This window comes from Bombus bifarius, unplaced genomic scaffold, assembly GCF_011952205.1.
Source record: "Bombus bifarius isolate JDL3187 unplaced genomic scaffold, Bbif_JDL3187 scf7180000009125, whole genome shotgun sequence".
Taxonomy (NCBI): domain Eukaryota; kingdom Metazoa; phylum Arthropoda; class Insecta; order Hymenoptera; family Apidae; genus Bombus; species Bombus bifarius.
Genome location: NW_022884914.1, coordinates 3,974,028 through 3,987,627, shown reverse-complemented (window position 1 = coordinate 3,987,627; position 13,600 = coordinate 3,974,028). Strand labels below are relative to the sequence as shown.

The window sequence follows — 13,600 nt, the reverse complement described above, 5'->3', positions numbered from 1 at the left end:
CTTTAAACATTTATCATATACATATAAATGTACGAGATTACTGAAAAAATTATGAATCTGCCAATTTGACTACCGTAGTAGGGATTCCAATGTTGAAACAGTTGAAACATCGTAGATCGATCGTTGATCGATAGTACGTACTTCGCGTTATAGGTATTTAAATGTATTTATTAACTTTATTCCCCTCGTATGGTCGTTCCATCGACTATTATCATAAACTTCCACCGGCGGCTAATTAATCAACAAAGGATTGTCTTTGATTGCAATCCTCGTCGTTGCAACGAGTTTCGCCGGTTTTCTTTCTTCTCGCGTCAAGAGCTCACGCTGCCGAGCCGTTCCATCCCGCCATCCCCCCCTCCCCTCCGTCCTCTTCCACAGCAATGTAAATTAATCGTGTCGTGAAAGTCGTGAACGTTCTCCACGCTTTGTGAATTATACACCTACCGTCGCCTACCATCATCGGCGCGGCCATTCGTCGCGTTTTTTTACAAAGTTGTCGCGTTACTCGTACCAAGTGCACTCGTAGTCGGTCCAACGAGACTGTTTAATTGGCACCAATCGCATCACAGGGACGGCTAGAGCACTTGATGCGTCGCATACGCTGTCTATATCGAAAACGTAGTTTGAAGTCGATTCTAGAGATTTTTATATTTTTTGTTTCTAGGGAAAATTGAACAGCGAGAGGTAATACACGTATGTAGTGGCCAGTCTTTTCTTTTTCATAGGTTACACGGTTGAAGTAATATTGTACGTAAATATTTCGGAAGCTGATAGTTGATTTATTTAGTAACGTTGTTCTACTCAGTTTTTCTTTGTGTATGTATCTTTTGAGATGTTTTCTTTTTTCGACATACTTTATTTATGAAAAATGCGGAACACAAAAGATGGCAAAATAATGTTTATTGAAGCTATTGAAGCTATTATGAAAGATTTTAGGAAATTAGCGTTAATATTAACATCTCTTGAGAATGCGATATTTCAGAAGAGATTTTTGTTTCTGATACAATCTTCTCAAATTTCAATATCTCTCGAAAACCTTTTGTTAAATGAAGAAATGCAGAATTATTCTCTAATAAGGACACGAAGCGTCTGAACATGATGATAATTATCTGACGCAAAATCAGAACGTAGATTCGTACGTAAATATAACCGTTCGCGCGAGCTCTAAATTTCCAAGATAAAAAATGAATATTTCCTTCAGAAAATTATAGAAATAATGGTAATTACTATCCAAAAAGTGTGCTTTTTCTTATTAAATAGCTTTATGCAATAGTTTAACGTTTACCAGAAAGTAAATAATAAAAGAAACTTAAAATATTACTCTTTCCTCTTAATAAGTTGTTATTTATGCCTGTCGGAGTAACAAATTACACCAATTAAACGAGACTTAGCTAGAAAACTAATTTTACCCGACTTTCGAATGCAAATCTCGCGGCTTGCATAAATCGGTGTCCTTCCGTCTAATATCGATTCGTGTTCTTTCGCTTTTGTTTGGCGTTTCGAATCAAGACTCTCGATATTACTAAATGAAGGCTTGCGGCAAGGAAACGGGGCGCATGCGACCACGGGCTACTAAAGAATAGATCGACACACACGGCCTATTCCGCTAAAAATAGCGCGCATCCAAAATTCAGTAGCATCGATGGTGTGTAAAATAGATGCAAATATTTGCGTGGCCCCCTTTTCCACCGAATTATGCACGCCATTCCCGGCTATTTTCGTGTCCCACCATAACCATCCCCTTGTTTGTGATTAATCGCCGATGCGGTGTACACTTGGTCGTGCTCGACATGGTTTCGCGCGGTTTCGTGTTCAGAGGTGGAAAGAAACGCATTATCCGGTTGCACCTAACGGTGTAGATTATATTTCCTATGTGTGTATTATCGAAAGACTGTCGCGATGACCGTTTCGTATCAGAGAGAGCGAGAGAGAGAGAGAGAGAGAGAGAGAGAGAGAGAGAGAGAGAGATGGTATTTGAAGTTATTGGGTTGGCAACTAAATGGTTGCGGATTTTGTCTATACCACGCATTGACAAAATCATAGGAAATATAATCTACAACTACATCAATGCGTGGTATTGACAAAATCAGCAATCATTTAGTTGCCAACCCAATAGACAAATTTCTCGATATAATTTGTCTATACAGGGTGGTTGGTAACTGGTAGTACAAGCGGAAAAGGGGTGATTCTACGCGAAAAAAGAAGTCGAAAATATAGAATAACAATTTTTCGTTTGAGGCTTCGTTTTCGAGAAAATCGACTTTGAATTTTCGCTCGGTACGCGTGCACTTTATCGCGTCTCGTTATAACGGATCTCACTGTAGATCGTTGTCTCGATGGAAAAATTAAAAAAAAAAAGAAATTTTTATTCTATATTTTCGACTTCTTTCTTCGCGTAGAACCACCCCCTTTCCGCTTGTACCATCAGTTACCAACAACCCTGTATATCATCGGGAAGATATTTAGAAGATACAGTTAGTCGTGAGAGTATCTATTCGACTATTTGAGCTATTTTGTAATAAATTATGATTTGCCAATGCGTATATCATTACTTTTCGATTATTAGACGAGGTTACAGCGTTGCAAATGGTTGTGTTAAAGTCAAGTGTGTATAATACAAATCGATCGTCCGTACTTTCCGTAGCCGGTACTTAAAATAGACAAGAATTCCGGTAATTTATTCTGGTCTCGGTTCACGATAATTGCAGAAAAATGAAATGGCAGGCTGTTCCGCTAGGCTGACGGCGAGTTTTCAATTAAGAAATGTTTTCCGCGGAGAATTGCGGGTCGTAGAAGCTTAGTTTCGTTACAATTAATCGTGTAAATTGGAATTCATGGCGAGCCACCATTCCAGCCCTGGATACCACCAGGACAAGCAACGCGACTCCTTTCACCCGCTATCCCGCCAAAGATACTCCGTCACTTAATTATTTCACTCTGTGGCCGACGCTTTCATGGGAAAACATTAAAATCTTCGCTTTCGGTCCGATATTCGTCAGTTTCAATGATATATCAAGATTAGGGTTCTCTTGCGAAATTATTCACGAATTAATAATATTAGCGAATTGACGAGGTATACGTAAGTTGTGGGTTATGGAATTTTTTTTTTTTTATTATTCCAACTCTTAGAAGCATCATCCCTTAAGTTTTATAATTAATTAACTTATAAGCTGATTCTTGAATATATTTTGGAATTTTTTAAATATATTTCTAATATATTTCACGATGTGTTTCGTAATATAATAAATTTCTTCTAATAATAAACGTACAACATCGTCTCGTGAAAAGTAGCGATGGATGATTGACTGACTATAATTCCCGATCCTTCATTCGTTAAAGTTATTTGTCGTATGCGTGGAATTTATTAAGTTTGTATCGGGCCTTGTGAAATATGTAAAGGCATGTACATATGTCATAGTTTTATTTAAAACTCGACTCTCGACGGCAAATGTTATTCTGGTGCTGTTTACAACAGCTACCACGTAATATTTACGTTTTCGAATAGCATACAGCAATACAAGCATCCGATAGATTGATTCATTGTATAGGGTCAGCTTTATTTTTTCGTCACCTTTGCAATGTTTATTTTGTGGATTGATATTCGGAAGTTATGTTTACACATGTATTATTCCTCCGTCCTTATACTCCAGTTTATCTTCGACGTATCATTTTTGTTACGGTCCTTTTGTCATTTCGGATCCAGCGGTTCTTTCATCGCCCCAAAAAGCTTTACAAATTTTAAAAGATGTAAACCATCCTTCTGTTACCTTCGTTCTTCTTGAGAAGCTTTTCGTTAAAAACAAAAAGATAAAAAATGCGAATTTCCAACGAAACATTGAGAGGCAATTAGTTTTCGAAGTATTTTTCGCAAGATCGAAGCAGCTTTTAAAAATGGAAAACTAATCGATTTCGAAACAGCTGTGCATTATATGACCAAAAAAAAACATTGATTCAGGTTTGAATTTGTATTAAATTTTCATATTTATGGGGAAAAAGAAACGCGAAAGTATTTCGATTCAAAGGACGAGAGCAAATTCACCTTCGAAAACTGCGCTAATCGATAGATTGCGAATTTTCATGCATTTACGAGAAGATCGAGGATGCAAAAATATACAGGAAATTCACGCGATATGCAAAAATATATAAAACGTCTAAAATATATTGCTTCTTATAACATTTGGTAGGTAAAATAATTTTCTACCTAATTCTCATTTTGTTTTAATTATACTCGCAAAAATACGAATTCCTAAAAATATCCACAGTCTGCTGATCGATCATTTATTTCTTTACTAACGACCGTGCATTCGTTTTCGAATTTTCCAACTTATTTTTCCAAGCAAGCTCGTATCGCTTTGAAAAAGAAGACCACGCATCCTCGGCTTCCATTTACCGTAGGTGGCAACCATATTTAGGGTCCGACGAGTCTAGACATAATTGGTCAAAGCACCTAAAACGAATGAAGCGTACAACTTGTAACCACGAACCGGCAAACGAACCTAATCCGACCAATTTTCTCTTCTACGTCATTAAAATCACTTAAGATGATTTACGTAGTTTCCAACCGCGCTGGCTACCAATTCTTTCGTTTTTCGCTGAATACGCTGCTTCGAATCGAGGTACGTGATTTATCAAGTCGATTCGAACGTCTCGTTTGGCATCGAGCTCGAAGAACGCGTTCAGACGCGCCATTGTCGTGTGGCTATCGAGCAAAGCACGGTCAAGGTCGATTAAAGAACAAAAAGAATGTGTTTCTTTTCTTACGAGAGGGGAAAATGAAAAAAGAAAAGAAAGATAGGAGCGTGGCGTGGAGAATATAGTGGTACAATGAAAATGATGTATATATCTGCAAACTCATAGAATAAACCGGTGGCGAATGCGGTTCCCTCTGCTATAGTTGGTACAAAAGATGTAATAGTATGGTCGTAAAATTAGACAGAATTTAAAGTTTACGTGTTTCCAGGACCGAAATAAATAATTTGAAACATTTTGTGGAAGATAAGGGGCTCGAGATTTCGACTAGTAACTATCTCTCAGCTTTTTCTTTTTACAGAACTTAAAACAAAATTTGACTGAAAGTTATCTAAACCTGTCCAAAAAATGCATTGTTATCAAATTTATAAAATTGAACATTTTGATGGGTTTAATAGTTGGAATTTTAAAAAGTAAAATCCTGGCTAGTCGAGATTATTAACATATTCTATTGTGCACAGATAAGGTGACTGATAAATGGCACAGTTATATGATTACACGATCGTTTGTAAATTTATCGATTTCCAACTGTTTCCTTCTGGATATAAATCCTCGTTTATAAATTTCATTCTATTCGTAAACACGCGTGCTTATTATTCTGATTGTATCGAATCTATCAAAAATACCCATTGAAACCATTTTTTTCTTTTTATGTAACCAATTTCTCGTTTCTTGCAATACACGCGATAATTCACGATCTCTCGTATACCTCTTCCGCCGACTATAACATTTTAACGTTTTCTCCTCGTGGGAATACACGTAACTTGCATAGAAAGGCGTGGCGGGGAAGGAAATATGGGTAGAAAAAGATCGAGTTGTCCGACGTATGGAAAGAGACCGTCCGGCAAACGGATCAAGGCGAATCAGCTTTTGTGAAACGTCTAAATCGATTTTCTGTGTCGGGTGTGCTTTTCTTCTCTGAACTGAAAATGTGTGTCGGCCGTGCTTGCGGGCTCGTTTCCTCTACGACGAGCTGACGATTCACTTCGTCCTTCTGAGCGAGTCGAGGGCAAACCTTTTCTGGATGAAACGATTCGATGACGTTGGAGATGAAAGGCCGCGTCGTTCTAGATGGTTGCTTGGTAAATCCTTGGATTGCTTTGTGAAATAATATCGGTAGATACGAGTAACTCCTAGTCGATTTTGTTATCTCGGGAAAAATTATAATCGTCGGTGAGCTACGTGAATTATTTCCAAGTAAATATCTTCTAAATGAGATTATCGAGGACCTTTTCTTTTTTATTTCCGTTACAAAAGACACGCTGTTTCTGATATGTGAAAAGTCACATGAGTTTTAATCGTAAGTCTCGAATTAAATGAATTAAAAAAAAACATATTTGTAATATCGTCACGTGTGTTTAGTTTGCAACTTATGAATCTGATGTGTCCAAGCAACTCGTGGATTATACTTATAATAGGTATAGGTTCGTAGGATCCAATTTCATCAAGATCCTTCTTATTTTTTTTCAATGAAACTTTATATTTTCCATGCTACCCTTATGTAAGACATATGAAAATGGATACAGAGATACACAGTTATATTATGATCTTCGAGTAATCTCGATATTTTTATATAAACGATACAAAGGTGCGATCTAATTTAGAAAAAAAGTGGACAAATATTAGGTTGTCCGAAAAGTTTCTTTCGTTGCATAAGGTGATAATAGATGAACAATAATTTCTGTTTTATATTATTTCACGTTTCGTTCTATTTCTATTATTATGTTCCTGCGTAATTCAATAAACTAATATAAAACAAAAAACATCGTGCGTCTGTTATTTCTTTATAAAACGAAAGAAACTTTTCGGACAACCCAATATAAGAAAAAAAAAAGATGCCAGTGATACAAGTTGTGAGCGTTTCAATTTTATAAGGATTTTATTGGAGCACCTTTTGCGTAAAAGAATGTCAAACGACACAAGAATTGGAAAAGAAGTAGCTTCGTGTTTTCTCCTTACTGGCACGTTCCTTGTAATGTAATTGAATTTAAAAGTTTAATACAATGCATTAAACTCTGATCGATGTTTCGGGAGAGCAGTTCTACATCCATACAAGGGAATAGAATGTAGTTGAAAAAAAAAAAAAATATATATATATCTGGGCGTAATTGGAACTCGATCCACGCGTTTACGTATAATATATCGATGGTATTCGCGATTATAGGCAACGTATTGCCTTTTTTGAAAAACGTACAAATGCATTTCACGTAATGGCCGTACGATTTTCATCGGTGAATATTTCATAAAGCATCGAACGAATATCCGCGACAATAAAAATAAATGAAATACAATACTATTTCATCCTTCTTGTGTTTCAAATTTCGTTTAAATCGCCGCCAAATGTTATTATATTTCTATTACCATATGCTCGAATTAGCAAACTTTGCCTTTTACGAAACTAAAAGTTAAAATTGGAATTCCCCTTTGAACTGTAACGGTCAAGATATTTTCAGATCATTTACATTCTCGTTCAAAAATTTGCAGTATCCTTTGCTTTCTGGGGGAAACAAATTTTCTGACATATTTTTTCGAGAAATAAAAATATTATAATTATGCCTCTCGTTTTTACCTATTACACGCGCTCGCTGCTATTTTAAAAAGCCTGAGAATTATCTGAAATTCGAATCTACGTATTTTTCAAAATAATGAAAGAGTTGGACGCACGAATAAAAAGCCCAGAAACATCATAATATTAAGCGCCGGTCACAGTTGTAAAAGCTACCATGAAAAGAGAAAGATAAAAATACATACAAAACAGAAAATCCACCAGATATCCTGCTTTTGCGCTATTTCGAATTTATTCAGCGAATCGCTGCTGTATAGAAGCTGTATTCGATATGGCCCGTGGTTTTGTAACGTCGTTCTTCATCAAATTAGTAGTAAAAGAATAGCAAAAAAAAAAAAAAAAAAAAGAAGAAAATCTGCCGAGTAATACCGCTTGCGCTAGGATGAATCAGCTTGTTTCTTGAAATTCATTGTTATTTTCGCCAAGGAATGATTATTAATTTTATAAAGAGGAATATTCAGATACAAAGAGCGAACTTTTTATCGAAATGAAATAAAATATTGTGTTTTCGTTTGCCAATCTGAATGATAAACGAAAATAATCGGAAATTCTCTGTTAGCATTGATAATCATATTCGTGAAATAAAGCGCAGCTTTCACGGTAAAGAATATCGTAGATTAATTTAAAGTTTATTGTTTTCCTCTTCAAAATAACAATTTCAATAGCCTTGTAGGTAAGCTGATTGTTTTAAATAATACGATCTTCGAATGACCTCGTTGCTTAAACGTCTCTTCCAACAGGGGGAAATGGTTTCCTTACAGTCGCCTTTTATGTATTTCGACCAAGTTTCGAAAGAAAAGTCGAATAAATATTGGACGGTGCTTCAACTGTAAAACATCTAAAAGTAGATTCGAACGAGATCCTTTAGTCTTTCACGACCTAGTTAAAACTGTTCGAAACTTCTGAATATAAACTCTCGTCTCTTTTCAGAATAATTCAAATGTTACGCGAAACACTTTACCCCGCTTCAACCCACGATTTTTCAGAAACGCATAGGATAACAGTACATCTTCACGGGTTTAATAATATCAACTGTATTATCGTAAAAATGTTTCATAGTTAATGTTATATGACATATATTGTTTCAGTGTTTTTTATGGCTTAAAAAGTATGACAAAGAAGAGCGAAAATTTCGATTAGGTTTTTGGTTACTGCGAGTGATAATAACGACTCAACAGCCAGTACTCGCTCCATTGTACGGTGACTATAGTTACTTACTCACTATCGAGCGTCTGTCATACTATTTAACAGCGATTCTAATAATTATTTACTGCCGAGTATTCTTTGCATGTTATAAGCAGACTGCTGATGTTTATGCATTATTGGGAGATTTGAGGTTCCGAAAATCTACAGGGTGCGTATAATATGCAAAAATATATGGGATATTCAATATAGAACACTTACTATGGTATTTGTAGTAGATGAAACAAATTCTATTTAAATTTCTATTTAATTTCTATTTAAATTCCACTTCTCTAGAACCAAACATACGATTATCATTTATTATTCACGTTATAGTACCACGCCAGAATAATTTACTTATAATTCTCTATGAGAATTGACTGTAAATTACTTCCAAATAGAAAAAAAAGAAACTTCTTCAATTATGTTCATAAAAACATAAAATTGCATAAACATCAGCAGTCTAATTATAAATCGTAATAGTCGTAATATACATAAGTTATTATTTTATTTATCTATATTAAATCTCTTCTCTCCCAATCTGAAGATTGTTGACGAGCAATTGACGAGTGTTTCAATTATACGTATCTCAAGTACATTACGAATTTAAATTTTGAGTCGAGTCTCGAGTATCCGTGACAACGAAAAATTACCTAAAGAGGGTACGTGTCAAACGCTGTTAGGAGTCATACAATTTTCAGTATCTAGACGTTTGTAGCATCTGTTATATTACATCTGTTATATTGCATCTGTTAGATCGTAGAGTGTAAGCCATGTAACTGTAACTACGTTGATAATTCCATAATTAACACTATGACGACCGATGATGCCACGCTAGTGTCATACGAGTATTGACTACTAGGACACTTATATAAGCGACACATTTTGTGTAACGTAGAACATAGTTACTTTAATACTTGGGTGGTTTACGATTACAAGAAACAAATCACATTACACGCTGAGGGTCGCAACGAACCGGCCAATAATGTTACTTAACGAACTAGTTCAGAATCTATTTGCAAGAACAGTTAGGACAAGCATTGTTAGAATGTCTTCTAATACTGATAGAAGGAAATATTGCTACTAGTTAATAGTTTCCATCGTGTTTTATAACAAATGTGTTTACTGTTCGGAGAAGGTGAGAGAATAAGTTTTATAGAAATCGAATATGTATATGAAATGGTCGATTAAACGTTCGTGAAGCTTATTTCTTGCGTCAATCATTCGTTTCAATTTGCCGAGTTGCCTAAAATAATAATTCTAATTATGTATTTTGAACGTTTGAACGACTGCACGAAACAAATAATTAAAGTACGTGTTGCTGTTACTTGAAATATGATTAAACTAGTAACACAGTAATATACAATTTATATTTACACGTCTCGGCGAGCGTGGAGGAAAATATGAATTAAGGAAACAGGTCGGAAGCTTAATATTAATTAATACGACATTCCTACCATGAAAAGATATTTTTTTCTTTAGAAAGAAAGAACAGGAAGGAATTTCACACGTCACGCTTGTTCTTTCCAACCACCCAGTACTTATTAGCGCGATTCAAAGGCAATTCACATCCTGGAAGCCATTCAAAGTTCATCAAATATTAAATATTTTACTGGATATTAAAATCGTTCGAGTAAATAATCCTTTGATCATAGCGGCGGTCAAGTCTTTTTTTTTTAATATCTCCATGATTTCCATCCTCCCACTCGTGACATTTGTAAGCTTTGAAAAATACATTAGTTTAATAACATAAATTCTATTCCGATCTCTGCGATTGAACAGTGTGCACCCGCGCATTTTCTGCTGAATGCACGATCGATAGAAATTGTAGGACGATGAAAAGCAATGAACGAGTTCCAAAATTGTATTAATTATTTATGCCGTAAGTAGAGCAAGGTGCACGAATTTCGTTTCCCGAAAGCTTTTGTAGCATTCACCCAGTACTAAGTCAATCTTTTAATCTGAATAAATTTGCATAATTACCTTGAAAGCTTAGTAACGAAGATACGTAATCAACGTTTTGTACAAGTTCATACAAAGTAAATAGTATATATGTATAAGGATGCGTCTTTCAATTGTTAAAAAAGCTGTTCCTTCCAATTTCATCAAGGTTCTTCTTATTTTTTTCAATGAAATTTTATATTTTGTATGCTACCCTTTTATGTGAGACATATGAAAATGGATACAGAGATACACAATTATATTATGATCTTCGAGTAATCTCGATATTTTTATATAAACGATACAAAGGTGTGATCTAATTTAGAAAAGAAGTTGACGAAAAAGAGGATGCCAGTGATACAAGTTGTGAGCGTTTCAATTTTATAAGCATTTTATAAGGATTTCGTCGCCTTAATTTTAGTGAAAAAATATTTATATCATTGGTTTTTTATTTGCTTGAATGTTTTATTATAGAACTACACATACATAGGACAAAGCATGCATTTATATAAGAATCACGTACAAATTTTTGTATTTATGATATAGATGTGCTCATGACACCATCTGAAGCACCGCTGTGCATCCAACTCAGTTTTCTCCCCTCGCGTCGTTCGAAAATTCATTGCCACATCTTGATCCTTTTCACTTTCACTTGATGAATCGATGACGTTTCTAATTTCGTTGCCGGCTATCTACGTAGGGCAGCGAAATTAGTCAAACAAAGCTATTTTTTGATATAATTGCAAGTTTCGATCGATAAGTGACGACCAAGGTTGCCACTTCGTGATGCAAAAATAGAAACAATATGCTACACATTATCAAAAGCAAATGGTAGAATTACATACTTTAGACGTTGAAATACTACTTCAGGTATCAAGAAATAATGCAATGCGCTATTCGTGAAAAAAACAATGTTACAGAAAACTCAGGAAACGAGGAATTCCTTTGTTTTTGCTATCGCTTAATTAGCAGCGTATCTATTTCAAATTCCAATTGTCGCTTACATGCTATAGCACTTAACAACAAAGATTGATCAGCAGACGAGATATATCTAGCCATTGTTAACTTATCGTTAACTAATTATTGTGCGCTTTTATATCGTACTTGTACCTATATTATACTTCGAACATTAATATTGCGCTAGATTATAGGATTATCAATATGATTGTATACTTTCTCTCGGAATTAACGTAACCTTACTGTACAATGTCTAACGTAACACGTAAAATCACCTGTGTTAAAGCCAATGATTTTCTTGTTGGTAATATTTACTTTTGTATTTTAATAATTCACCGAAACAACGAAGCTTCGAATATTATAGAAACAAATGTTTCTCGATGCTAAAGCCCTGTGCCATGTATTTTTAAACCACGTATATCCATTTACTTGTAATTTCGTATTTCATTGAAAGTTCGATTCAGATAAAAAAACATTTGAGACGCCTATTCGAGGTTATGCTCCAGTTACTAGAGCGCAAAACTCTACGGTTGGAAAACAAGGTCGGATCGGTCATCTGTTCGCGTAAACTTATTTCGTTATTTATAAAGCGCTCAACTCACTTCCAAAGTGTATTTCCCACGTATTAAATCACACCCTATATACACGAAACTTGTTGTTGTAGTCGTCCTTTCTCCCCTGGTTCTATTTTAACGCGGGTTCGCTTTCTTCTTCTTCTTCTCCCTTTTTTTTTTCTTTCTTTTTTTTTTTTTTTTGCTCTGCGCACAAAACACGTGGCGTGTTTACACGCGTACTACGGAAAGCTTATTAATGGGGCCGTAGTACACATTCGAGAGGCACTGGTTCGGTGGCCACAACACAGTTCATAAGGAACCGGTCCTGTTTACCTTAAAAGCAAATAAAAACCTATCGCGGCACGCGTTCCTCGCGCGGAATATTCAGAACCGTTTGTCGGGTAAATATTGTAACACCTGCGCCCAGGTTGACAAAATAGTTACATGATCGGTCGAAATTGGGTCTCTCTCGACTCATACGCTTTGTGATTCGTCACAATAATGTAATGGGTTTTTGTGTACATGTATGAGAGGAATGAGACGATCGTATGTTATAATATAATATAATAAACCTAATTATGTGAATTTAGGATATATTGAATTTGTTATATTTGTTTTGTATACTTTAGAATATCTAGATTATCCAGATTGTTTGGTAACAATGTTTATTTTTACGAAATATTTTTAATCTCTGTTAATATCACTCTGTTATTTAATCACACGTTTAGTAGATAAAGTAGCATTTTATAGGGGAATTATTTTTTAATATTCGTGTTACTTTTATGCCGATGAATTTCCAACAATTCTTACCAAATGCTTTATTAAACATCGTATCTACTCAACGAATATCGTAATCTACTTTTCCATATAAATCGAAAGCACGGAATAAAGCTAAAAGCGATTTTTTATTATCAAAAAATTGCTTTTTTCTCTCCATTCTACTCTTACTCGGTATCGTCTAACTTAATTTTACTTTAAAATATCGTGATATACGAAGGTTTAGAAAAACATTGATCGTTTTTGATCGGTAAATATCGACTTGCTAGCACGAAAGCTATTGCGTGGTAATGCAAATTTCGTGAGTTAGGTCCTGTGAAATTCATGATACGTTAAGCATACATTGCCGGACTACATTCAACTGATTGCATCAGGAGCATATTCTCGTATCACAATTACCAGCTCAATTCGTTACCACTACGGGTTGCACAGCGACGGACAGGTGGATAAGCAAGTGGTATTCGCGATCGTTTTCGAACGCGATAATATCCGATATCGTAACGCGGCCGATATTTCTCCAATAACAGACTGGCACAATGAACCTCGAAGATCGTAACAGATGCCATTCAACTGGCGAAAAATGTACATCTGTTTTTCTTCCTATCAACTGTATGTAGTAAAAGCGGAGGAAACAATTGTACATTATCGTGACTATACGTTTCCTAGTTGGAAACACGATTTATAAATGTAGTTCAGTAGTTCACAGTGTTAACATGTTCATAGCAGGTTGGAGAAAAATATCGATTAGAGATTAAGTATTTCTTACACTTTTGTACAAGGTACACTGGCTCTCGAAAGTATTTGAATAGTTATCATAGAATATTTTTCTGCATATATCGCGTATGTTATACGTATGAAACATTTGGAAATTTCA

The 13,600-nt window shown here is 35.2% G+C and overlaps 1 protein-coding gene across 1 annotated transcript in view; it reads left to right on the top strand.

Moving 5' to 3' along the window:
- The window catches only part of LOC117213769 (ubiquitin-like protein 3), a 112,527-nt gene that overhangs the window by 997 nt on the left and 97,930 nt on the right, over positions 1–13,600 (top strand). The window lies entirely within an intron of this gene.